The 27,948-nt window shown below is 39.7% G+C and overlaps 1 protein-coding gene across 5 annotated transcripts in view; it reads right to left on the bottom strand.

Moving 5' to 3' along the window:
* The window catches only part of RHOBTB1 (Rho related BTB domain containing 1), a 49,581-nt gene extending 40,975 nt beyond the window's left edge, over positions 1-8,606 (bottom strand). For 3 of the 5 annotated variants that reach the window (XM_085229226.1, XM_085229223.1, XM_085229225.1), the window contains exons 1-2: positions 8,466-8,605; positions 4,272-4,366 (exon numbers count right to left, since the gene is read on the bottom strand). The gene's annotated coding sequence lies outside the window, so the exon portion shown is untranslated. Of the gene's footprint in view, positions 1-4,271; positions 4,367-8,465 lie in introns of all 5 variants that reach the window. The other 2 variants (XR_014884632.1, XM_085229227.1) reach the window with 1 other exon arrangement.
* Positions 8,607-27,948: the final 19,342 nt, after the last annotated feature.

A 27,948-nucleotide genomic window follows, 5' to 3' on the forward strand; every position in this document is an offset into this window, starting at 1 on the left:
ACTCCAGAATTTGCAGAGAAATGCACGGAAGAGATCTGCTTTTGTATCTTGAGGAAAAAGCCTCAGAAGCAGTAAATGATGGTTTGCTTGCTTCACTGCGGGCTGTCTAAGGGGTCTTTCCCAAACTGTTTTCACCAGGAATCCTTATCAGAATTTTTTTCTTCTTTACTGACTAAAAGCCACCACCTGAGAAAGCACATCCTTGTTATACATAGTTGCAATTCTTACAGAATGTGTGCAATACACAATGTCCAGGGGCTGTCAAACAGTCACCTTCACACACTTGAAAAATCGGTTAAGGAAAAGAAGAACTCAGAGGATTCAAGTTACTACATATGTGTGTGATTTGCAAAATATAAAGAAAAAGCCATCATTTTCCAATTATGCATATGCAAACAGATAACTACTGTATTTAAATATGCCAATATCAGAATTTAATACTGTACAAATAAAAGCTGACTAGAACAGCCAGCATTAGTTTTAATCCAGTATGTGGGTAGCTCTAATGAAGTCAAAAGTGCTTCACTGCCTTGAAACTTATTGCACACTCATTTCTTGGGAGTTATGTTAACCAGACGTCTTGAACTCTATTATACATATATTTTTCTTTTTAAATAAGGCAGCAAAGCATGTGGACTTCTATTTTTAAAGAACATTTTATACTATTTCCTGAGTTAGGATGAGTTCTTTTTCTGAGAAAGGCTGTAAGAGAAGAATTACAGAGTTAGTAATCTTATGTGAGCCCATACCTGTTGGCTAAAGTGCTACAGCAGAGTGCAGTTCATAGCATTTTAGAAGCTGCAAGTGAATGCCTCCCCAAGCTTGTCTCCAATCTTTAGGCAGGAAATGTATAAATTAACTTTCAAACAATATCTGTTACAGGAGATGACAACTTTAAATTGTAATGGAGAAATGTTTATTACACTAATAACGATACTTTTTCTTCATGTAAGGTTTCTAGCTGAAATTCAAAACAGTAAAAAAAATATATTCCTACTCTAAGACAAATGTTGCCAGTTCCTTCATTAAGAAATTACCAGTGGGAGCTCTGTCACAAACGCACAAGGAAAGGAGGATTAAAAGAACCAGATTCAAACCTGAAGAAATTCTAACAGAACCAGTTGCATGGCCTCAAGTAAAGCCTGTCCCACAATTTCCCTTAGAGTGGAAATTATCTGTAGAAATATTCCTCCTCATTTAGCAACCAAGAATCCACAGATAAGTTTAAGCATGCATGAATAGTGAGAAACACGCATCTGAAAGAAAACCATGTTTATGAAGCATTAAGCAATAGCTGTAAATGATGAACTAAAACATGCATACAGTCAAGAGAGCCATAATACACATCTGTCTCAGGTCTAAATGGTACTATTGCTCAGAACAATTACTGCAACACTTGCCAATTAATAAGCCCAGGTCCATCTTGTCACTGATAAAGCAGTGAAAACAAGTAACTAAAATCCAAGTACTGCTATCGTGCTCAGTATGTTTTTATTGCTGGTAACCCTCATCTTGAGAGTGCAAATGCCTTGCTTCTGAGAGTGGGAGACACGTACTTCCAGCTGGCAACTGGATGTTTTGGGGTAACAATGTTGTTTATGTACATATATCACAACTTGGATTTCTTGTGCTGGGTACCTTGTTGTTCAAGTGCCCTGGATTAAGGGACATTTCAGTACTACAGCATTTATTTCTTGGTTTCCTACCCAGAAATAACAGACAATTGTTTCCTGGTTGTGCGCAGGTGCTATGAGAATCAGTCGTTCCTCTTTGTGAAAGCACAGAAATCAGAAGTGTGCATAGTACAGGATTTCACAGTCTGATAAATACTGCTAGAGAATGTAAATTCAATTCTCAGGACTAAAAGCTACAAACACAGCAACACTGCCCCTTCCATCTACCCACCAACCAAAACCATGCAGCAGATCCCTCATGTTCTCTAGTCACAAGCATTTGCTAGTTTGGGAAGAACTAGTTCAAGTAATTTTAGGATTTAAAATTACCTCATCTGCATTTAGTTCTACTGCAGGTTACTGTTTCACACACCAACACCTCTCTGTTGGTTTTGCACAGTTCAGAGCATGGTTTTTATCAACCTGAATTGGCAGCTAAATTAAATTGCTGGAGTCTGCATTCTTGTGTGCAGTAACACATACATACCACTTTATTTTACTGACTGGAAAAAGTCATCTCTGGGACAGCAGTAGCTTCTTTAACCATAGAGCTGAGTTTACTACTAGTGCTCTCCTAATTCCTCAAGAAGGCCACAGGCAAGTAAATTGTGACTGGATATTAAGGAGGAAATAATTCTGCACATACATGTCTTCCATAGATGTAGCTTTTTTCTGAATCACATATGAGATATATAAGCCAATTTCTGTACACACCTGCAAACTAAGTTTTCCAAGAACTGGGAAGTGCAACTTGCTCCACACTCATTCCCAGTATCAATACTGGAGTTCGTGGATGTGCATTTTAAACTAATGCACACATCCATGATGCTGAAATCTCTTATTGGGTATTAAATAATTAATAGTGTCACAACTTGCATTCACATAATATTATACAGTGGCTTTCAGGAACTGCACTGCCTATGATTCTATTTTTGTTCACAAAATGTTTGTTATTGATGGTCTGCTGGAGGGGGCTCATCAAATTGCTAATGCAACTATTAAAGCTATCAAATTACTAATTTTGAGGGATCAATTCAAAGCACATTAAGATAAGCAGAAATCCAAAGTAAACAAGGGCATGTCTCTTCCCTTCAGTGACTCTCTTAACAGGTTTGGAATGCTGAACTCTATTCTTCCTGACAATATTAACCCCTTGTTTGGATGACCCTCACTGGCCAATACACTTAAGTAGCTATTTTGGGGGCCTCACTAAATGTTCTGTTTTGTAGTTTAGAATTGCAGGGGTGGATGGAGCGGGTGTGGGAGGGGAAGATGAGGAAGAGCACTGGGTTTGTGCTTATTTTGAGAGGCCAGGGGAGAAACTGCTTCCTGATAATATGCTTATTTTTATTCACATTGTCACTATGTTTTCCCATGAACAAATATTTATACTTCAGAGGAAGTGTTCCAGAAACATACATCAGGATAAGTAAAGTGTTCGCTTCCTTTCCCTTTATTATGAGAAAGCAATTTGGTTACATGAGAAAGTAAATAGATTCCCTAGGGATGCCTGGGGGGGGAGGACTCATTCTGGCAGGGAATCCATTCTCAAAAGTAGTTGCAGCATTTCACTATGTTAGATGATCTTTACAAGCTTGATGTGTGACTACAAGAAATGAATACGTCAGAGCTATATTCCCTTCATTCAGGGGAAAAAAAAAAATCACACGCATTCTGCAATCTTTTCTTAATTAAAATATTTTCCTTTCAATAAATATTAGAAGCATGTTTATGGTCCTATCTGCATTATTATAACACATATGTTTAATACATATGGCAAAATATAAATTCATTTCTTATTGTTTTTGAACATATAATAGTAATTTCACTTCACTGACCTTTTTAGTCTGAATTTCATTGACTACTGGCAAATTTGAGCAGGAAGTTGGACTACATCATTTCTTGAGGTTCCTTTACAACCTGAATTTTCCTGTGATCCTAACTCAATTCAGGGGCTTCATTTGTTATTTGTTTTTTTGTTTGTTTTTTTACTTCCTTAAGAAACAGCAGAGATCTAGCTCAGTACAGAAGAAGCTGGGTATGTGATTTGGCAAAAGCATTATTAATATGTGCCTGTAATTCAGGCTACCAACAGCCCAACCTATATCCAGACTGCACAGGCCAGAAAGGAGGGATACCTGACTGCATTAAGGAAAAAAAGGAAATAGAAATGAGAAACTCTTTCTTCACCCTGGGATTTCATTCATTTCCCCTGTCTACAGTTGCTCTGCCTAAGTATTCCTTCTTCAAAATTTGACTTAGCAGCTTCTATTTCTCTGATGCTTCACTCAAAAGCTGGATGTTAGGCCAAATGCTACTATGTGTAGAAGCCACCCATTGCACCAAGTCTGGAACAACACAGATCCTTAACCCATTTGTTTTTATCTGGCGGAATAGCCACATGAAGTTGAGTAATCCTGTAAGTGAAAGGATTAATCCTAGGACTCTCAGTTACTAGTTCCAGTGCAGAGCTCTAAGTTAAAGGTGCTATAACTTGAAAACGCATGGAAAAAAGCAGTTGGACAGAACAACAATGGCAACAGCAATACAAAGCAAAAGAAATCAGTTTTTCTTTCATTTCTCTTTAAGAATACTTACCTCACTGGAGAAAATAATATTCATGTCCATTTTTAACTGCTTGATTAGGATCAGAATTCCATTAAAGATATTTCATGTCTTTTACCATGGCTTTCCTGAAGGGAAAAGTAGGAAGGGAAAAAAAAGACCATTAAACCTTACAATTTTCAATTTTTAACAACCTAAAGTTGTTTTTTTTAAAAAAAGACATCATATTTATCGTATTTTATATTGTAAAGCAACACTGCTTAGTCAACAAAACAGTCTTTCAAAGTTTCAAACATAGGTAAACTGAATATCTGCACTAGAACACAAACTTTTCACTCCAATGCACTGGAAAAATCATAGGTACAGATGAGATTTTGAGCATACCTGGCAATTGATGCTTTTGAACAGTTGTCTTCCAGATGTGGATATAAAAAGCACTCTGCATTACAACCAATCATTGCTGCCTCAGGAATTTGTCAACTAGTTATTCATAGGCCAGCTAACAGACCAACTACCACCTTCCACAAGGCAACAAGATTGTCTTAAAACATGAAGTTGTAGTCTGATTTTTTTTTTTTGTATTACTTCCACCTTTAGTCCCAAAGGAAATTAATTAGAAAAGTGTTACTTTGGGTGGTAAATTATTGTGGTGAGGTTCTCAGCAGTGTTGAGATTTTCCAAGAACCTAAGGTAGAGGCAACATTGATTTTTACCCCTGACGCTGTCCTGAAAGCAAAGCTCAATGGGCTAATCAGCTTTAGAGGTTCCATGCTAGCTTGAAAAGCAGAAGTAAAACGCAGATTCTTCAGCTGAAGAGGCCTGCTTAGCTTTCTTAGGCACTTCCCTCCTTATGCGAATAGTCAGAGTTGGATTTAGGGCTGAAATCAGCTTCCCACAGAAATTCCTACCTTCAGTAGATACTACCCTGCACAAGACAACAGTGGGAGTGAGCAGAGAAAATGAGGTATCACCTGATTCCACCTTGTGAAACAGGCAATACACTTACGCTAGAATCAAGGGCGCAATCTTTATATCACATCCTTCCAAAAGGATACTACTTCTGTCATAGAAGGAGCATCTTTGCTAGTCAGCATTCAGTATTTAAGTTGCCAAGACCACGTTACCCTTCCTTAGCTGCTGTTTCACATAGCTATGATTGTTAAGAATCTTCTCAGCATGTTATCTACTATCTTCACCCCGACTTCCACGAGGGCAGGCCCAAACAGCCTCCACATATCAACCCTAGCAATCACAGCCTTACCTCACAATGGAACAAACCCCAAATAACAAACACAATAGAGACATTAGCACACACACATGGGAGTCTCAAACTGTTTAAACACCTATTCATGTGATACTGAGATATTCATAACTTCTGTTTTCTCGTTACTGATGTCAGATTCAAGGTTATTTCCATCTTTTTTTCACATCTCTATCTCAAAAAAAAAAAAATTGGATACATTTGATAAACTCACAGCTCTCTCTCTTTTCATTTTACTGAGATCTCAGGCGTTTCAACCAGCATTTTTCTGCTTTGTCCTCACTAAAATCCACAGATACTGACTCCGTTGACAGATTAAGATCTTCCTCACTTTCAGGCAGATGTGCAAAGCCTTTCCACTTGCTCCATTCATAATTTTTCTCCAGAAGTCATTAATTATTTACACCGCTATTCTGTTAAAGGCCACAATGAGACTCTTCTGCTTGCTGGGAGATTTTTTAATTGTGTATAAACAGGCAGAACGTAGTTAAACCTGATTTTCATCATTACTATGTAAAAGCTTAAAAGTTCCAGTTCACTTAAAAAAGGAAGAAAAGATTCTGGACTCCCCTCTCGCCCCTCAATCTTACTTCTACTTTCTGGTTTTGAAGGTAGTTGAGACCATAAAAGAAAGGTTCTCTTAATTAGCACTGTGCTTCCTAGTTACAAGTCTAACTTAGCAAAGATCTTTGCTACAGTGGTAGTGGGGGCAGATCATCTCAGAAATAGAGCAGCTAAATCACACGTGTAACTTCCTTGTATGAGTCTTAAGGAGCTCATAGCTGAAGAGATCTGGTTTGAAGCATCTCTTACCCTGCACTTCTGTACTGCAGAGCATCTATTATGACCACAGCAGCACAGTTCCTTCCCTCTCTGATGTGCTCCTCACTCAAGCAGGAAACAGGCTGTCACTCGGACTGATGCTCACACACAAAACACAGGTGTTGCAGGAGCACTACGTTGCTATCTGCAGGACATGCAGTACAGACATAAACTGAGGGAAAATAAAGCCAGCTGGAACAAACAGTAATTCAGTGAGAGATGTACTTTCATAGCCTAATTCTCTAAGGTGGTGAATTTTTGTTGAACTGTGAAGTAGAGGAGGCTGTTGCAATGGGCTGGCAGGCAATAGAGCCGCAGCACAAGCCAGGCCCAGAAGGAACACAAATGAGACCATGTGAAATGCTGGGCTCCCTGGATGGATCCTCAGGGCCAGTGCCTCTTCTGTGCAGAGGAGTCATTTCCCTAATGACATAGGAGAAAACTTAAGGAAAGTTCAGTCAAATTTACTCCTTGAATGCTCCCAGTTGCACCTTTGGGTTGTTCAGTAGCCTATGCTGATACAACCTTTTTTTCTTCTCCAATTTTTATTTTTAAAAAGATTTTTAACAAACAGTACTGCAGAACTTTATTCTCTCAGACTACACAAAAGCTTATTTTTTCCAGCCTGTCACTTCTACCTATTTACTTCATGTTTCTATAACACCAAATATTTTCAGTACATCTGCCTGAAATCTCTTCACCAAGCCTCAAGGCATTATGTGGAAAAAAAAGTAAATGCTTATAAATACGATGTTTCTACTTTAATATACTTCGAACTTTTGCCTTTAAGATTGCCAGTACGGAGAAAGTTCACATAAAACTAAGAGCAGAAGCTCAGTTTGCTGTTACAATCTCTGCTATGACACACCTCACTTACTGTACATGACATGGTTGAACAGACATTAGAATTCTTACTTCCCATTGATACCTAAGTCAACATTTTCGCTGAACACATGTTCAAGACTTTAATGCTTCAGAATGCTGGTACAATGTGAGTGTTTCACCTTTCCTTTAGCCATCAGTTTTCACAAATATGCCTTTACTCGAGGTCTCCTCTGAGATGAAGATTTAGATCACGTGTGATCTAAATACTTCATTTGGCAGTCGGGTTCTAAAAGAAAATGGGGTACCACCAGTAACACCACCACGAGCAGTGTACACAGTGACACGGTCAAATAAGCACTCAACAAAAGCATACTTGCTGAAGCTCTAATTTCCTACACTCCCCACTTGGAGAAAGCGTTGCCCTTTTCTCATTCCTCTTTCAAGAGCTGCAGGATTGCTGGGCGAGGTGCAGCCCACACTGCTCCCCCAGCAGCCTCCCTCCTGCTGCTCCTGCAGGGCCGACCTGCACAACTCTTACTGCGGATCTGCTTCCCCACACGTGTTTGCACTCTGTACCCATTTCAAATGTTGTTTGTGTAATGCACGGACCCATTAATAATTTAAGATTCAGCAGGAACCCAGGGGCAGGAACATTCCATTTTTTGCTCAGGCGATAGATGCTACTTCACTGGTACGTCAACTCCAGTTATCTCTGTGCATGCTACGTTAATTCACTAAATGGCTTTTCAAACAAAGTCCATTCACAAAGCTCCCGGAGAATCTGCGTGAGAAGAAACTTGAGGTTTTGCACTAAACGCGCCAGATCGATATTCAGAAAGAAAAACGTCAACAGATTTTAACTTTGCCCACCAAGTTTTCAATACAAGGGAGGCAGCCAGAGCAAAGCCTTCCTCACGAACAAATGAAAGTCACATCAGACGTACCACGAAACGCCTCAGCGCGGTACTGACAGCGTGCTCACCCAGTGCAAGAACATAAAAAATACTTTTAGCGGCATTTAGCAGCCCGGCACCGGGACCGCCGGCATGCTGGAGAGCGCCGCGCGGGAAGGGCGCGGGACGGCGGCGCGGCCGGGCAGGTGCCGCTCCCCCCTGGGCAGCCGGGCAGCCCCTCATCCACCTCAGCCGCTCCTTCCCCCGCGGCGGCTCCCGCCTCGTTCCCGAGCTCCGGCGCAGCGCAGCCGCCGCCCGACCTCCTCCGAACCCGCCGGACACACCGCAGGAGCTACACGGCTCCCGAGCGCGGTTCGTCCCTCCCCACTCGCCCCGCGGGACAGCGGCCGAACCCGCGCGTCTCACCTGAGCGGGAAGCGCGAGAAGTGACAGCCGTCACCCCCCGCAGCGTTCGGTGCGGCGCGGCACGGCACGGCCCGCCCTGCCCGGCCCGACGCCGCGGGCGGCCCAACCAACCAACCAACCAACCAGCCTCCTGGGGCGGGCTGCGCCGCGGCGTCACGTGGGCGCGCTCGAGCACGCGGTGCCGTTATGGCCGTTATAGCCGTTGCGGCGCGCGGCGCTCTGTGGCGTTTCGCGCCTCGCCGTCCCGAGCGGGTACAACGCAACCCTGAGCGGTCTTTTCATCATCCCTCACGTCGAGGGCAGCGCCTCGCCTTTTTCCTGCCTCGCTTCTAGCTATTGAGCGGCTGCCCGAGCGGGAAATCCTGACCCATGTAATATTCGTGCTGAATCCCGGCTGAAGACCAATTATAAATCTGTTTTTCTGCTTTTTCCTCTGATGCATGATGCACTAACCGAACTCGTTAAGGAGAGCAGTGCAGGCAAGCCATAGGTAACCCAGCAGTATTTAAGAGAATTGTAGTGCACATTGCTAACATGCTTAAAGCTCACGTACAAAATTCTGGTACAAAAGGAACTTTCTCCACTTGCTTGATCTCTGTGGTCCGCCCTGGATCTGTGTGTGGTTTGGGGGCAGTTTGGAGGAGCAGAGTGCTGAGCCCTGCTGCACCTGCGGGAGCTTCACCTGCTGCAGTGACATTGGTGGTGGTTTGGAGGGTTACTGGCAGCATGGCTCAGCTAGGCTGAGAAAAACCTGGTTCAGGGCCCAGAGACAACTCAAGCTAGCAGTACAATGGAGATGCATGCCAAATTTGCTGTCAAATTGCTCTTCTGTTTGAATGGCAGAAGTTAGCCATGATTCTGTTTAGAACTAAAGAATCTAGCTCCCAAACCATGTAAATGAGAGAGCGAAAGTTGAGTTACTGAATTTAGTCTGTTTTTGACACTATCTATTTCATGTTCTTTCCCGTGGAGTCATGAAGGCCTGGAGGGCTGTACCTGCTGTATAAGTGTCATGCATGCTGTGTCAATATGCTACACTGTGCAGCAGGGTACATTGGCCTGTATGGAGCTGCAGGCAGCCTTGGCTAGTCTGCCTGCAACACATATATCATTGCCTTAGGGTACTGGCAAGCACCAGCATACACAGTGCTTCAACTGTGAGAAGAATGTAGGAGAATAATCGTAGGATTCTAGGAACTGGGTCTTGAAAGTAAATGACACGTCTGTAAGCCCTTCACTATAGGGACAGAAAGAAAAGATGTTAGTAACTTGGTTATATTTTAAGATTTTGTATAAATCCTGAAAGCAAATGACCCTTGTTGGATGTGTGGTATCAAGGGAAAAGATAGGTTGTTGGGACAAAGTTACTGTTTAGACTGGAAGGATTCTTTTGCTTGGTAAGAGTTTATTCAGAGTTCTGGTAGCCTATTTTCAGAAACCCAGTAAGTAAGCTTCCACTGTGCTTCCACAGCCATCTGAGTGCAGAAGTGTGTAGTTGTGCAATTCCAACTAGTACAAACTCTGTCTAAATTCCTGTAGCTCCTGCTGAAAACAGTATCATTTGCAGGGCAATCAGAGCAGACAGCTGAGCTCACAAGCTTATCGTCTGTGTCTGTTCAGAAGATGACCTGAAACCCTGTATTGGCTAATATTTAGCTCTTAGCTCTGCTAAGAAAACCCATGCAAGAAAAAAGTCAACCCATGCAGCAGGTGATATAGTTTGCTTTAAATCAGTGCTTTTGGTGAATGCTGAAGAACTCGTGTCCCTTTCATGCCTTTCCTTTGCACTTCACAATGAATTTAGGCATTTAGGCTGTGTGAAAGGTACTTGACTGACAGTCCTGAAAACTGAACTCCAGATTAGGTCCAGCACAAGCAAGCAGGCTTCTCAGTGCTACCAGGGAGAAAATTTTGTGAGGTTGAGAGTAGTTCATTCATTTACACAAGCAAAGATGGGATTTCCTGGGGACAATGACTGACTGTTCACCTTAAGACTTAATGGAAAAATATAGCTAGATCAAGTAACTTGATGAATATTTCAAAAAAGCAGTGTAAATTGCAGAAACCAAGAAAGAAAATCTTACAATTTGGGTCTGTCTATTAACTGTTACAAAAGCTATCTGTCTTTGCAAAGGACCTTGCATCACAGGGATGAAGTAAGAGACAGTATAAGTTAAATAATCATAGAAAATGCTTAAAGACTACATTGTAAGCTTAAAAAATGATTTCTTAATCACGGATTGCACGATATATCAGGATATAATGATAAAGTAAATACATAGCTTGCTCCAAAAGTAGTGCCTCCTATTTATTTCCATGAAAACTGCAATAAATACAAAGAGCACAATAACACTATTAGAGCAAATTCTTATCTACAAAACTAGCTATGTTTTTTTGTCAGCAAGGAACAAGAGGCTGCATGTAACACTTGTCAAAATCTGCATCAGAGAAGGTGACCCACTGTCACTGTCTCCACTGCTGAAATGCAGCATGCACCACCTCACTGTGTTCATATCCACTAGTTGATATCCATAAACGTTCAGAAAGTGTTGATGAATGTCTGTAGGTGCCATTTTTTTCCACATGGAAGAATTCAATTCCATACCTTTGCTTCATCTGCGCTTCCATGTCAGACGTCGTTTGTCAGACTGCCCCTCTGCTGCCATCTGTTACACGGCAACAAAATGTAACAAATTGGTGGGAAGATTCAAACTCTACAGTTGTAGCACCAGCATTTGCCTATGACAAATAGGGCCAACAGAATAAACTAGAAAACGTTACTTTCAGAGCAATCCTTGTAGTAGCAGGTATTGTCTTTTGAGACACACCAACTTTTCATGGATGTTGAAGGCAATACAATTTGATAAGTTTCCAGTAATTCCCTCAAATATCAGGTAAACTCTCACAGTATTACAAAAGAAAGCTAAATATACTCTGATACCACAGTGTCAAGATGCCAAAAGTTTGCTAGACTGTTCTAGCTAACAGAAATACAAAGGTTGTGAGAAGGAAGCTTTGGAATCTGTATTTGCCTATGAGTTAATGGAAAATATTTTTGTAAGTTCTCTGAAACTGGCATTGCAGTTAATTTTTAAACTGTCATGTTCTTTCTTCACTACCGTATAGTTACTGGGTCTAGGATATCTTACATTAAAACTATGTGCTGGATACTAAAACTACAAGTTCAATTCAAAAAAAGCAATAAATTAGTAATCCGTTTTTTTTTCTAACATCTGATTATTCTGTTTCAGATCTAAAGTACTGTTAAGCAGTACTGTGGAAAGCTAATAGTCTTTACAGCATACTCACTCCGTTTTCACCAGCTTTAATTTATTATCTGTAATGCTTTTTGCAGACAAATTCATTTATACTCTTAAGATATAGCTTCTTTTTGTGCAAAATTGAAAGCCCTGAATCTATAAGAAGGCATAGAGAGTGTGATACTATCCTTCAAAATAGGCATGGGATAAAAGAGCAGAAGCCATGCAAATTCTACGTTTCAAGGAATGGATTACTAAGTATTTTATTAAATTTCCTGACAAGAATAGTTGGCTGACAGTTGTGTAACTTTTATGATAGTATCTTGAACTCAGACACAAGACAAACTGATACCAGTCATGATGTCAGGACTGTGATTACATTGCTCCCCATTCACAGCAGATACTGTGGTGACAAAAATATTTATGGTTGTGAGATTTTTCATTGCTGCACCATTGTAGATGAACTGCAGTTATGTTATTCTGAGTACGGTAGCTTCAGATGAGTCATGTTTTCCATTATAAATCTGAGATAATAGATTGAGAGAGGTTTTTGTTCTGCAGAAAAGTGATATAAAGTCTGTTCTGTGTGATTGGCGCATTTGTCCTCTTATTCAGCACCCACTAAGCAAATAGGATGGAGCTACACTGCCTAAGCTAACACTTGTGTTCAGTGTCCAGAAGCATGATACCTCACACGGGTAATAAAGCACTGGCCTTTGTGCTGTGCTGGAGTAGAAGGACTAGGAGTGTTCATCTACTCAGTTCTGCAAACTGGGCTGTGATAACTGGGGAGGTCATATGGGAGGTAATAATGAGTTGGTTAGGGAAGTAAAGCCCCTCTGTTTTCCAGCTAGACTTGGAAGACAATGGCTCACTGTGCTACAATTCACTGAGAAGCTTTTAATATTTTACTCTCTTTTGCCACAAAGGTACTCTCAGAATTACAGCTGTGGTCAACATAGCCTTTTTCAACCAAATCAGTAATATGCTTCAGACAGTGGTATCCCGTTGCTGAGTATTCTCTGACTGTGCCCATAACATCCCACAGGCTGTGCCCAGATCCTGCTTACATTTCCATCCCCAATTATTTGATGCTAGGGTAGTTGGAATTCCTGCTCTCCACATCTCTGTGTGGCAAAGATTTTACTGGCCATAACTCCCGAAAGACATCAGAATCACAGTGATTCATCTACTCAGGACTTTCAGAGCCTTTCTTAGAAAGCCTTATGATGTCTTGAAGCTGTAATTTAACAAATTGTTCAAAAGAGGTGAAATATGTGATTCCTTCTTACAAGGTTTCAGCCAGCCCATATGTAAAACACTGCATTGTTTGGTGGGAATTGTGAGCAGACCAGCAGCTGAATGAAATCTCAGAAGGCATGTTATAAAATTTTGCTGAAGATCTAGATCATCTTTATAGGCTGCTATAATATTCTAACGCTGAAGCAATGACCACAGTGAATCATTTTGTGATCGTACCAGAAAAATGTGTGTAAGCCTGGAAGAGGTTGGATAAAGATACTGGCTTGGAAAATACATGAGAAGGAAAAAAAATTCATTGGCAAATTGTTGTAACAATGAAATATTTTAGCCTGAGCAGACATACTAGTTAGGTTGGGGAAATGCCAAATCCATAATATGCAAAGTCATGCAGAGGGGATCCATCCCTAATTTTGGCAAGTCTACCTGAATCTCCCATTGCTTTATATCTCAGAAGTGGCAGGATTGAAGTGACAGCAGAATTCCTGAAGTCTAGTGGTTCTTACAAATGAAATTCTACTAGCTCTGCTTCGACAGATGGCTTCTGTTTATCCAGCATCACTCAAAGTGGTGTTTTCTTACAGCTCTTTCTTGTTCAGTAGAAAAGCTTAAACCTGGTTGGACAAACCTATGAAGAATACACTCCAAAAAACGCCGGAAAGAAAAACAGTGTTATGGAAGAAGAAAAAGAGATAAACCTTTTCCTTCATTAATTTCTGTGCTTTAATAAAACACGATCAGTAAAATACATCTAGGCACACCTAACTAGTCTTATGGGAAGCACCACATTCAGCAAGTAAAGCTTATATGACTTCATTAGAAAACCCAATTGATTCAGGAAAAAAAGAGTCATAAAATAATGTAACGTTCGATTGTCTGAAGATTATCCATTCTTGAGTTCAGATGTAAAGCCAAGAGCAATAACTGATAAAAAATTTCCTATCCTACCCTACCCTGCCCTACCCTACCCTACCCTACTCTACCCTACCCTATCCTTTTTCCTACACTGGAAATGCGGAGTTCAGGAATGGATTTAGTATAGGGATGAAGTCCCTCCATTTGTATGGTTTGGTGTGCTCCTGCAACGTTTGGTAAAAGCAGTGTTCAAAGTCTGCCTAGCCTGAATTGCACAATTTAACCTCTGCTCAAAACCACTGTGGATTGTTGACTCCACCAATACAGAGGATTTGCACCAGTGTAGCTGTGTTCCTAGCAAATCCCCAATATAACAAGCCAAGGCCTGCAATGCTACCTGGGTTTGGTTCTCAGCAACATTTCACCGTAACCTCTCACCATGCAGGGAGTGTGAAATGCTACCAAACCAGAACAGCATGGTTTTACTCGGCTTTACAAATAAGCAATCAGTTGCAACTAATGGGGAATAAATCCATTGTGAATTAAATGCCGGGTAGCTGAAATCTGAGATTAATCAAATTACTTGTTTGCCTGTGCATATTCTTCCAGGGATCAGTCAGTTTCAAAGAAAAATATAATTTTATTTCTCTTTCTAGGTTTAGTGATACAAATGTCAAATTGCTTTGTGTGCCTTCGCTTCTGATCTGGGACAAGTGAGGAAGATGAGAATTGCCTCCAATCCCTATCACCAAGGACCAAACCTCTCTTCAGTAGAATGCATGGGATTCTCTCATAAAGGTATCACTCTAACAAAAGCATCGTTTTTCTAGTGACTGTACACGTCAGTTCAAGTACTGCTTGCTGCAAAAGAGCTCTGGAACACATATTGGAGCTGCTGCGCTTGCTTCTCTGTGCCCCCATTTATTCTGTTTGTTAGTTAAAACAATTATGGATGTGAAATGAGATTTTGTTTCTGTCCTGACAAATATCTCACAATTCCAAAGAACTATGGCCAAAACAAGCCAAGTTTTTTCTCTACAAGAGTACTAGAAAAACAGTACCATCCGGTATCTCGGATATGATATGGATATGAAAATGGATACAGATATCTGAAAGCACAGCACTATTAATTATTCTTTGTTTTTGCAATGCCCTGTTTTTTGTTAGCAAATAATTACTGAGGGCATATGTCGCTGAAGTCAAGAAATTCTTTATTGTTTTTTATGAGATCAGTCACTGTGCAAGTTCTATCAGTGCTTCAAGTTATTGGTTACTACTCTGCTAGAACTTTCAGGAAGCACCAGATTGCTTGAAGAATCGTTTTTTTAAAATATTTGAGGAACATTCAGGCACTTTGAACTTAAAGAAAAGCACAGGACAGTTAGCATAAGCAGTGTTTTTGTTATTTGGCAGCCAGCTCTTCTCATGCACTGAAGTACACTTTTGACCCCTTGTGAAGAGTCTGTTTATTTACTCGTAAGTACGTGGTTCAACCTGTATAATTATAATTATCAATGATAGTACTTTTGTTTTTTTGTCCATAAGAAGCATAAAATGTATATCATTATGTATTGAACTTTTGAATATTATGTTTATACTTCTGTGTAGTTCAGAAAGCATGAACTCATTTGGTTTTTTAAGTATTCTATTCATTTATTGATCCATTTCTCAAATATTTTTGCTCATTTAATTGTAGTCTGTTGTGAATGTTTCATTTCTTTGTTCCTTGTTCAGTAGGCCTTTTGACTAATACAGTGCAGAAATATTTTTAAGGGGAGGGAAGATAGTAAAACTAAATCTGGCTACAAATTTTGAAAAAACAAAGTAACATAGGAGAGAGAGCACTGCCAGTTTAGAAGGCAGAAGACTAGATTTGCTAAGAGTAGTTGCTACAAATTATCTTTCATAAACCTGTTATTCCCAATTTTCTCTAAGTAGAAATTCTGAGATGTGAGATCGGAGTGTCAATGAATCTTAAAGTAAGCAGCCAGACTTCAGAGATGAAGGTCTGGTGTAGCAGAAATGCCATGTCATGGCTCGAACCAGTGAATGAGTACCTGGTGGGAAGGCAGGGCCAACCCAGGTGCATGCAATGCACTTGAGTGCCAGGAAGGGGTGGAACCAGGATCCAAATCTCATTTAAGGGTTGGCAGTGGAAGCAAGAGTAAGATCTTTGTTTAACTGAGGCCTTTTGAGGGTGAGTAGTTTTTTTTCTTGTTATTTGGTGGGATTTTTTTTCTTTCTCTTGGTGTCTGTGGCCACTGCACTTGGTCTTATTCTTACTTGCTGCAGCCTAGGGCTTTACCACCATGCTGTTGTTACTGTGCTTTTCATTGTACTGTAATGTTATACCTGGCAACTCTGATACTACAGTAGAGCCTACAGGATATAGTGGCTCTGCACTATAAAAATGTATTTGAGTTTATAGCTATGCACCAGTGCATATCTCTGCCAGGTATGGAGAAGGACGTATTCTATAAGTATGGTCTTTAGGAGTTTTCTTCTCATCAGCAGGTCAAATTCTAAGTTACTTAGGATCAAAGCATTTACAAGGTATTAATCTGGTAAGTAAGATAAAAGTAAGGAGTCAACATCAGTACTTCTGGCTATAGAAAGCTCTCTTTCCACCCCTGCATTTGTTTTTTCTCTGTGAAAGATAATGTAGCAATCCATACTATCATCTGTTCTGTCACTTGTGTTTGTACTGTGGCTCCTAAGAACAGAAAATATAATGAAAAAAGGTGTCAAAATCTGGAGTTAAAAGCCAGGTTCTCTTTAAATGTCAAACTTGTTTTGCAGGAGCTATGTCTGTCTTTTTTACTCTAAAGCTTGTCTCTGAGGATAAAAAACCTTCCAAAACCTGTAGCCTTGTTGACATGATTGACTTTCTGTGTTACTTGGCAAGGGCCAAGTGTGGTATTAATGTGGGTCATTAGGAAGAGAACTAAAAAATAGTTTGTGATTGGCCATGGTAAAATTGATTAATGAAGCACATACATTCATCTGGAAGTATTTCAATTTTTAGTCTGTGTTTTTGGGCTTTCAAGCACTCTTTAATTATTCATTGATAATTGATCCTGCTGAGGAGTAAAAGCAACGAGCACTGCTGACTGTACGGTGAAAATAATATAGATTCATATCTACTTTTTAGTACCAGAATAAGGCAATGAAAGCAGAAAAACCCATAACTCAAATAGTGGAAATCAGAGAAATTATGAAATACAGTGATTTGTTTTGTATGAAATTAGTATTTTTGATCATTTATCTTCAGTAGAACTGGAGTATAATAGACTGCTAGATCACAGTCCTGGATAATGAGGCTGTGGCTTTTGCAATTAGAAGGCTACCAGGAAAGGAAGTAAGAGAGCATTTCTGTGACTCTGCCAGGGCACCTTGTTTGTTTGTGTCTCTGTTGAATTCTGTGAGTAGAAGAACTGAGAAAGATCCAAGTTTTCAATAGCATTTCTTGGGGATCTGGCAGTGTCTGCAAAATTTTCCCTACGGTTGAGAACGAGAATTGATTGAGATTTGCTCGACGTTAGAATGAGGCTGGGTGCGTGTATGTAAAGAAACGGTCATGCCGTAAGACCTATTGGTTTTCAAGGGATTCTTTTCTCACTAGCCTAGTTTCTGGTAAAATACATTGTCTCTCATCTCCATTGTGTGACAGACTGGGGCTTCCGAGCTAAAGCCTGGTTTTTGTTGCCTGCTGCATTGCTGCAGCAGCCCCCTAGACAGTTTAGATTATCAGCAAGACTATTTCCACGGATTTACTAGCTTAAATGTTTTCTTAGGCTGATGTGGTTATGCTGCTTTCAGTTCTGGGGCAGTATGGGGGCTTCCTGCTTATGTGTGTGGTACAGATCTCTTCACCATGTTCTGTGGAGATAGTCGGCCCATTGTTAGTGTCTTTTTTTTATGCTGATGCACAATTACAGGCATTTTCTCAGCCCTAACTGACTTTGCAGGACAGGATCCCTAACAAAGCGTTTGCTAGTGAAAAAAAAGACACTAGATTTCTACGAATTTAGAAATGAGGTAGAATCAATTACTGTGGGTTGAAGGTAAAATAAGGTGTTTTGTAAATAAGTACTTTGCTGTTTACCAAGGCCTGCATACGGAACAGTTCAGTTCACTGCATTTTAAGCCCATTACTCTGCTGCCTTACCAGTCACTTTTTCCCCTATTTGCAAATCACAGGGTGACTGTTTGAAGAAGATCATGTGTCTCAGAGCGTGTGGGTGAATGGAAGGTTAAACATTTTGATTGGTATGCAGGTGAATCTTGTGCAATCAATCTTGGTGATATCCTGTGCAGACGAAAGAGTTGCCAGTTGTGGGGAGAAAGAAAGGGAGAAGGTGAAGGAAAGGCTGTTAAATATGTCTTTAATATTACACTGCGAGGGGGGGGGGGGGGGGGAAGACTTGGGATTAGATTCTTGTCTGTAGCTGGGTCCCTAGCAGATGTGTGGATATGCTGAGTGTTTGCCCAAATGTTCAGGAAGGCAAGGGGTGGGAGCTGGGACCCATAATCCTTCTGTCCACATTTTTCATGAGATGGCAGGAGGATGGACAAAGCCTGGAACTTGGCTGTATCCTATAAAATAGTCACTGTTTCTTTGAGCATAGAAGGGGCCAGATATTATTGACTTTATGCGTACTGTACTTACGTAACAAAGCAAGAACAGGAAGGAAAATGTTGCTTTCCCTGCAGAGAGATGCTGAAATGTGTCCAGAACTGTGGTTTCCATAAATAATATAGTCAGTGTTTTGAAAATCCAAAGATGATAATTATGACTGATTTAAAAATTCTTTTCTACGTGGAGCTTAGAGCTTAACTGATCAGAAAGTATTTTCATCAGTCCTTTACGGTCAGTCCTACCACTGCTTTCTGCATGGTTTCACTGTACAGTAGCTGAAAGAAATAAGTTTTAACAGTAAGCAGAGAGGCAGGGAAGCTTTTTACATTCTTACATTCACTGAATTTCTAGACCATTGCATATGATAAAAGGTTGTCTATTAGCAAAGGGCAAGAATTGCATGTTTTGGATATAGCTGGATATAGAGTTCCTTTTGAACATCTGGAATATGATGCTTGTGCAACTGGGCAGAGCTCAAGATGAGAGAAAGGAGCGGATCCTGTTGTTTTGTACAGCAGTTTACAAATGTATGCTTAACTGGAAAAAAATATCGCTTTGTGAGTAGTACAGGGAGTTAATAGGAAAGGGCATGGGACAGGAAACTTCTTGTCTGTAGGCTTTTGGAGGGATTCCAATAACGATTTAGATTCTGAGGTGTGGTAGGACATAAATTCAGTGAAACAGCTGTGGATGACAAAGCATTCCTTAGTAGTTTTGTGTGAGGAGGAGGAGGTACAAAAAGCAAGGCACAGAGGCAAAGGGATGTATAATCTGGTATATTATACTTCTTAAAATGAAGAGTAGGCTGGACACAGTTTTCTAGTGCACTGCAGCAGAGAGCACAGCTACCTGAGTACTTCTGCTTTCACAGCTGATAGTTACTGAGAGAATAGTGAGGCTCCAAGGTCATTCCACACCAGACACTGCGTAAATGTAAATGCAACTTATCTTAGAAAGCTAGTAAGGTGGTTTGCACTTCTCAATCTGCCCTGCCCCTCCCCACCCTCCAATAAACCACCTGCCTTTTTAGCAACTTTTACATCACAGAGAGAGGCCTCTAATTGCATTTTTTTTTTTTCAATTTAATTGCGCACAATAAGTGGGCGCAGCGTAGCGGAAATCAGCTATAAACTGACTGGAAGAATAACCTAATCTGCCTACGTATAGGTCTGGTCTGCTATAGTTGTTGCTGTATTCTAAGGTAGCACTGTTGGACACACAGATAGGGAGTACTGCCTCTATATACAGAAGCTTCCAGCCTCCAATAAAGGTATCTTATGTAAAATTTAATTTAGGATTTCATAGCCATCAACTGCTTCTTCTTGTACTATCATTCAAAGCACATATGTTCAGCAGATGCTGGCATGGTTTTAAAAGCCTCATGCAATATGTGCTCTTTGGATGTTTTCCCTTAATGTAAATCTTTCTTCTTGGAGTAATGCACCTTTTCCATGATCTACTGACTCATTACCTCTACTGTTAGTCATGGAGCCTTCTTTCTGTAGAGTGTGGAACACCTGTCCTTTTAAAAACCCAGTCTTTTCAAGATGTTTCAAATTTGGTTTCCCATAATTAAGGCACTGTAAGTTCATAACCACTCTTTCAAATTCTGCTATTGCTGTTACTCAGCCCATGTGACCCCATTTTTGCATGTTGGGGAATTTTCTTATAATGGATTTCTCATTAAGCCTTAAATCTCTGGTGGAGCTGTTATTACTGCTGTACCCAACTACTGCCAAACCTAAGGCAGTGCTGATGAATCCAGAATGAACATGGCAATTTAACTCCATAGGGTTGAAGTTACATTCCAAATCCATTTTTTTTTTCTGCAAATGGTACTCTGTAAAACAGCATGTAATTTGATTATGCCTTACTTACACATTTTGTACTTTGTGATCCTGGGCAGAAGAAATCTTACCTAGAAAGAACCTACCTGAGAGTGATGAGGAAAGAAGTGTTGCAGTAATAGGTCAGAAATTGTTTGTGACTGTTGGTATCTCTTATCTATCAGCCTTATTTTTTTTCTCAGTGTTATTGGTCTAGATAAAGCTAACTAAATATCTTAGACATGCTGGACTTGCATAGCAACACATGTCCTGTACTTCTGGTAGCTTTACCTAGCCCCTCACTTGTGTAATTATTAATTTTAGAGCATAATCCTTGAGTTAGATTCACAAAGACCATTTCTATATGAAAAATGTGATTCCTTTGACAGTGAGTGGAATACTATTTTACTCTAATATATTACTGTCTTTGGAATCCAAGGACGAACAGAAACATAAGGCTGAGAGGAAGAAAGCATATATTTTTGTTGAGGTTCAGGTGTTGCATCTAATTCCTTTTAGGACTTAATATGACAATCTTTTTCTCTGCCCTGTTTAGTGAACAGGTAGTCTAAAAGAATGTTGAATGTGGTCATATTACTTTCTTTCACCCCAGGGCCTGGCAGTATGATCCCAATACTAATATAGTCATTAACTTCTAGCTGTGATTCTGAGGTTTTATTCTATGTGTCTGGTTCTATCATTATTTATATGCGCGTGTATATACGTATATAATAGCACAGTTCTATATCTGCTAGCCTGGAATACCCTGCTGTATTAATTTGTAGTTTGACTACGTGTTTTTCCATGTACAGATAGACATACCAGATGATCACAACTACATTAAGGCTTTAAGGGAAACCACATGGAAAATCATAGGTCAGTGAGCTACACTGAGCTATACTATCAGATCAGAACTTGTTTTGTGAAACAGTGTAGCTTCAGCTGGCAACTTCAGGCACAACACTGCATTTAACATAATTATGTGAAGGAAACACACAGATACACAGTTTTTACCTGGAAAAACCACTAGCAATGGCACACTTCTCATATGCAGATTTCTATTGCTATATTCTGCTAATTCCACCTACCTTAATTAACATCAGCTGAGTATGAAGCAGATCTGGTCATTGTCATCTTAATGCAAATGCTGCAGTGGAATAAGTCTACAGTCAAGTTGAGTCTGGTAGAAAGCTCCGCTTTCTGGTTGCCAATCTGAGGCCATCCATCCCAGACTGGTCACCAGCATGCACAGTAACAGTCTTAGACCTTGGGATCTATATCAGCTGAGAGTTCATGCTGCCACTTGCAATTGAAGAGGGCCATTGAAGGAGATGGCAAAAGAGGTTACTGTGGCAGATCTGTACTTTCTGAGAATTTCCTCTGTACAACAAAGATCACTCAAAGTCAAATTCAGGAGACTTAAGGCGGCTTTGAGCATCCCAGAGAGCAAATTGGTCAGTGACCCATTTCTTCCATTTCATTTGATTGCTTTATTGAGCCAGAATTCCTGGTACCAAGGGAGACCCTGGGGTCTGATATGAAAAGAGATGTTTGAACCATCCCTTTGTGGATGAAGAAGGCATAGTGGCTTGAAACAGCTTTGGCTATTCTTCTTTCCATTAAGAAACTCTGGTAGTATTTGGAGTCTCCCTGCAGGATTTAAATGGGAAGATGTAGTTTTTCTGTATGGTGTTTAATACATATTGTATATTAGACATAACATACTGCATGTGTAAATCATCTTTTGTATGAAGAGCTAACTGAAATGTCCTCACTGCCATCGTGTTTGTAATTCAAATAATGCCCAAAAACTGAGAGCGCAGACGTGTGAGTGGAAGGTGGCTGTAGGAATGTGTTCTCCAATGGATAGGATTTGAGAATTGTTCTAGTATTTCAACAGTGAATGACAAATCTTTGCACTTGTATTTGTGATGCCCATAGTTACTGAAATGTGCATTTACTGGATTTGTTTCTGATGACAAATATTTGTCATCTTAGCCTAGTCCCCAAAGCATGATTTGTTCTTCATCAGTCCATCAATGATCTTCTATTTAAAAGACATTCTGAAAACCTCTGACATAACTATTGCGTTTAGCAGACTTTCTTTCGTTTACCTCTTTTTGCACTATGTCCAAATGCTCAATTCCAGTAAGTGCAGATTGTTGCTGGTATTCTTAGGAAGTGGTTATAGTATTGTGAATGTTAGTGAGAACTACTTTGAATGAAATCCTCGTTCAAATGCATGAGAAACCTTATATATATATATAAAAAAGTAAAGAAAAAAGTAGTTGTACTTCAGGAAAAGTGGGAAGTCACAGTAGATAATAATCTAGTGAGGTCATACACACGTAGGAAATTACTCGTGGTTAAATCTGGTTGTGATCCCACTGAACCCCAGCTTTGTCAGAAATTCATCATTCTCCTGTCAGAAGCTGTGAGTGCATCCATAGTACCTTTTGCAGCAAGCACTAAGAAGGCAAGCAGTTTACAACAAAGTTGGCTGGAAGACCTGTTGTGCGTTTTAGGAACGTAAGAGTTTATATCAGTCTGAAAGTCTAGAAGTTTCTGATAATTATACTTAACAGCTGGAAACAAAGATTAATGCAAGTCACATCCCAAATATACACTGTCACGCTGCCCTGTGTATTGTTTACAGCTTCCTCTAATTCTTCAGGACTTACTCACGGATGACTTATAACTCACATACCGTCTATGGTAAATTATGTAAGAAGATTGCACAAGGTGCCTGTCCTGTGACGTAACTTACATTAAATTGTTAATCATAAACCTAGGACTTCTCAGCTTCTAATAGCTCATACAGCTGTTATACAGCCAGATCGTCGTCTGCAGTCTGGTGAAGTTGCTCGGGTCTTAATAAATTTGCTGACAGCCATATCTACATGTAAACCAAGAAGAAAGTAAAACATTGTTTCAAAAAATGAAAGCTCTGTGTACACGTAGGATGCTGAATTTTGAAAAATTATTTTAGCAGAGACATGTATTTATTTGTTCTTTCCTGGACACAGGACAAATCCTGGCCCTAAGGGAAATCATTTGCTACAGCTCAGTGGTGTGTTGTGTTATTGTCTGAAGAGATTTGTTTGCTACGTCAGTTTTAAGAGCAGTTTATAAACCATTCATGTTGATCAAAACCAGAACAGCAAAGAGGTTCTTAAACATTCATTACAAGAGATGCTTTTGCCTTTAAACATAGCCTCCTTTTTGTTAGCTTGACTTTCATGAACTTTTCCTATACAGATGACTGAAAGAAAATTGTAATCTTTTAAGCTGAAGTTGTGCATGTCAGCTGAACCCATTCCCATAGTTATTAACCATAAACCAGCCTATAAAACACTACTAGGTTTCTCTGCATGTGGCTTGCTAACTAGCATTCAATTACACTGTTTTTTAGCCTGGCTTAGATTGACCAGTGACATAAATCTTCAAGGAATGTTTAAGCTTTCCTTGGAATGAAATATTATGTCTTTTGCTTTATTAAATCATTTTTCTGCTCTTTTGACGTTGTTATCCTACTAGAGATAGCTGTTATGCCTGGTAGAGAACTTGGCATTCTGGTCTTATTTCAGAGAAAGGTAAAGGGAGTGGGTTATGCCACCTCAGTTCTCACTTGATCTGGCAGGGTTGAGCACAGTTCCCTTTCTGTGCTGGGGGTACCCAAAGTAGCTAGATTCAGAAATGAAAGATTCTGGAGTTATTAGAAACTCCTGTGCAGTAAATGCTTGCAGAATCAATAAGGGGAGCACCTTCCTTTCCTGTTTGCTGCGAACAGTTGTTTATGGCTGAAGCTTACTTCTGCTTTCTGTCTACTTTGCTGGCACATCCTTAGCTACCAGCTGTTTGACCAAATAGCTTAGATAGTGCTGAGTCAGAGCTGAGCTGTGAAGCCCATGTTTGGGGTTGTTCTTTAAGCTCCAGCCTCTTTTGGCTGGCAGTGGCATATTTTGATGGGCTGCTGAACTCTGTACTTGATAACGTTCTGGAAATATGCTTAAAATGTTGCAGTAGGTGCAAAAGTCAATGTGTCACTGATGCCTGTGATTAGTTTACATCAGAGTAGTAATAACATGGCATGCCATTCTGTTTTCCTCCACTGCAGGCCATATATAGCCTTGTACACTTGAATATGGTCAACAAAACAGGATGAATTCCATTGTCTCTAAACAGCAGCTGGGTGAAAGGGCGGTGGATCCTGAAGGTATTTGACAGGCTAGTGCAACTTTGAACATATTCAGTATCAAAAGAACAACCCATATGTGTACTGCCAGTGTCAGTTTGCTCAGCACTCATTATTTCTAGAATGCAGTTATGGTCTGGACCAATCTGCTCTGATTTCAACGGGGGAAGAAAATGTGGTCTGACTAGACTTGTGTGGCATGCCTTTCTGTGACCATGTCATTAAATGCATTGCATTCTTTCAAATAAGACTACCTTTGTTCTTGGCAAAAACGACAATATATCCTTTGACAGATAGCTTGCATTTCCTGTTACTTTTGAGTTTGTATCTTCATGTTTTAGGAGTTTGGCAATGTGAATGGAACTGTTTTGTACCATTCACTACATGCAAAGCTGACTTGAAATGAGCATGCAGAGGCATATAAAGGGCTTGTATTGAAGTTGAATGTCTCTAAGAGTCAGGGAGGGCTGGCTAATTTACAGTGAGTACTTTCTTTTTAAGACAGCTGTTCTTGAAATGGAACAAGTATCATGAAACTTGGAAGATAGTGTCATCTTTTCTGGTGTCACTCCATATTTTCTAAGCAAGTGGTCATAATTCACACCTGGTTAATGTGCTACTGCCTGTCAAGTTTACTACATTCTTAACTTTTCTTTTTCTAATAAATAATATCTTTAGAAAATGTGGTTTGAAAATGTGATTATAATTCCAGGGCATTCAAACTTGTATTGCAATGAAGAAAAGCAAATCTTCCTGATTCATTTTGCAGGACAGAAATTGTTATCACATGGCTATATGAAGTGATAATAGAGCAAGTGATATTCTCTCTTTTGACTATTGAATTGTGTATTTAATAATGAACATGGGTTGTGAATGTGAAATTTCTAACTCTTGCAGTAAGGTGTAGAGGGTAAGATGGTCTGAAATTCTTAGCATAGTGCATGGTGTGAACTACATTTGAAAATCTGATAGTGATTTTTAACACCTCTTTTAAAATGAGTTAGATGCAGGAGAACCTAATCAAGATGTATATCCAAAGTATGAAATTAAATCTGCTATGAACACAACTTCCTGCATTCAGGGGCTACACATCCATGAAGTTATCAAGAATCTTTAAGCGTTGTAGAATACAGGCTTTCCCTTAGTGAGAAAAGGGAAGGTAGGATATTTAAGATTCTAATAGGCAAATGAGGTGTTTTGCAGAATCCTGCTTTAAAAGTAAATACTGAATGCAATTGAAAATACAAAGGCAAACATGATTACTCATGTGCTGTCCATTCATATCAAGTCAGCAAATTATGAGTAATTTTAAACATGGTTTTGAAGTATTTTCTAACCCTGTGAAAGCAAACAAGTTCTTCAGCTTCAAGGTAAGTTTGTTTCGATACTGGTTAATGCAGACTGAAAAAAGGTCAGCTCTTTCCTTAGCCACCAAAGTATAGAATGTTGGGGAGAAGGGTGGCATAGAAATGGTAGGATGGAAAGATCTTCCTTTCCCTTAGCAGGAAAGGAGTTGCATTACCTTCATTGCTTTCTGTCCTTTTCTGTATCTCAGATTTATACTATTGTCCTAAAAATCTTTGAACTGCACAAACTTTTCTATTTTTGCTGTGGTTGAAAATTTCTCTTCTAATTTTACTTGTTTCTAGACATCTACAGCTGCAATACACTGCCTAAACAAAGGCGCATAGTGCAGTTCGGATACTCTATAATGTCATTTCAGATGCCTGACTGTTACACGGAACTTAAAAGAAATCTTTGTGCTTCTGGAGCAGCAATGGTTATGCTATGGCATCTTGCATGAGATTAGACCCTTGCATTTAATCCAACAAATTATCTTGGCACCTTGTGTGGTTAGGGAAGAGAGAGGTTGACTTTCAGATGATGACTCTGAATACCTATCCTGAACAAGCCAGTTATCTCCTCAAATTAATAACCATTATTTTTGAATTGTAGGAGTTAGGATAAATCTTGTCCCTTGAAATCTTGTCCCTTGTAAACAAAATTGTGGACTTCTAATGTAAAGAGTTTAATAGTGTTGCTGAAATCATCACTTGTAATCACTCATAGATGAATTGTAGGAAGTCGTGAGGATGAAATTTTCTGAAAATCATAGAATCGGAAAATAAACTGAGTTGGCAGGGACCCACAAGGATCATAGAGTCCACTCCTGGCTCCACACAGGACCACCCAAAACTCAAGCTGTATGTCTGACAACTCCTTGATTATATGAATTCATATGAACTCATCTGAATTAAAGGCGCAACTGAAAAGCAGAATGAATTGGTATTGAAGGAAATACAGAAAGGCTTTCATTTGGTTATATTCACACACAGAATATTCCATATATATTATATATTATAATATATTCCATCTATTAAAAATGTTTTATCAACCAGGAGAACACTACAGTGTTGCTAAAAATATGTATATCTTTTAGCAATAAGCCATTCATCTCAGTTTCAAACTGTCTTGTTAACTCTTACATGTTTCAAGTATGTCTGTTGCAGATGTGATGGAGGGATGGTGCAAATTAAGTATGATTTCTCAAGGTAATGTATCCTATATTTTGTTAGAGCTGCTACTCTAGCAGGAGAGAACAGAAGAGTACTCATCTCACAATCCAATCCTTTGGGTTTGACAAGCTTTTCTGTTTTCTTCTAATAACTTCAGTGCAGCTATTTAAAGATATTACTCCCTGTACAAGACTAGCCTCATTTATTACTTAAGGAATGCAAATCTATTAATAGTGGAAATGAGGTAAGGAGGTCAGAACTACAAAGAGAACATGGAATATAACCTTTAGAGTTGTCCATGTCTCACTTCAATTAGACTTAAAATGATAAAATGATTAGTTTGACATTCTAAGCTGTGGGAAGTGTGGCAGTGAAGTTCAGTGTCACACAATTTCCAATGCCGAAAGCATGATTTTGAGGCCAGGCAGAGTTATTCAGCACAAAGCTCCTAGAGGGAGGAAAGGACTGTGTGTGTTCCTGCCATGCGTACCAACAGATTTATGCAGGATGTGGGATGGACACACACATCGTGTGCCAGAGAACTTGCCTTGTAGTGCTAGTGGAGTGCATAGTAGAATAAAATCTCAAATTGAAACTTGCCTATTTATACAAATGTACCTGTTTGCCTAATTTTGTCACCTGTAACTACTTTAAATATTTAGTCATCATTACTGATAAAAGTTCCGCACAGTAGTTTCAGGGGGTTCTGTCACTTTGCAACAAATAAATTTCTTAGCTTTGAATTTAAAAACCTAGAACTCCATTGTTATTTTTAGAAGGAGGTAAATGACCAGCTTCTTGGGTTAGAGCTGCCAGTAACAGCTTTGTGACTGAGAAGACTGAAGACATTACCTGGTGATGATCCTACAAAAGTGGGAAAAGCCTTTGCAAAGTAATCTTCAGGGTATTAGACCTTAAAAATGGAGTTTAAT

This window comes from Meleagris gallopavo, chromosome 8 (genome assembly GCF_905368555.1).
Source record: "Meleagris gallopavo chromosome 8, MGAL_WU_HG_1.1, whole genome shotgun sequence".
NCBI lineage: Eukaryota > Metazoa > Chordata > Aves > Galliformes > Phasianidae > Meleagris > Meleagris gallopavo.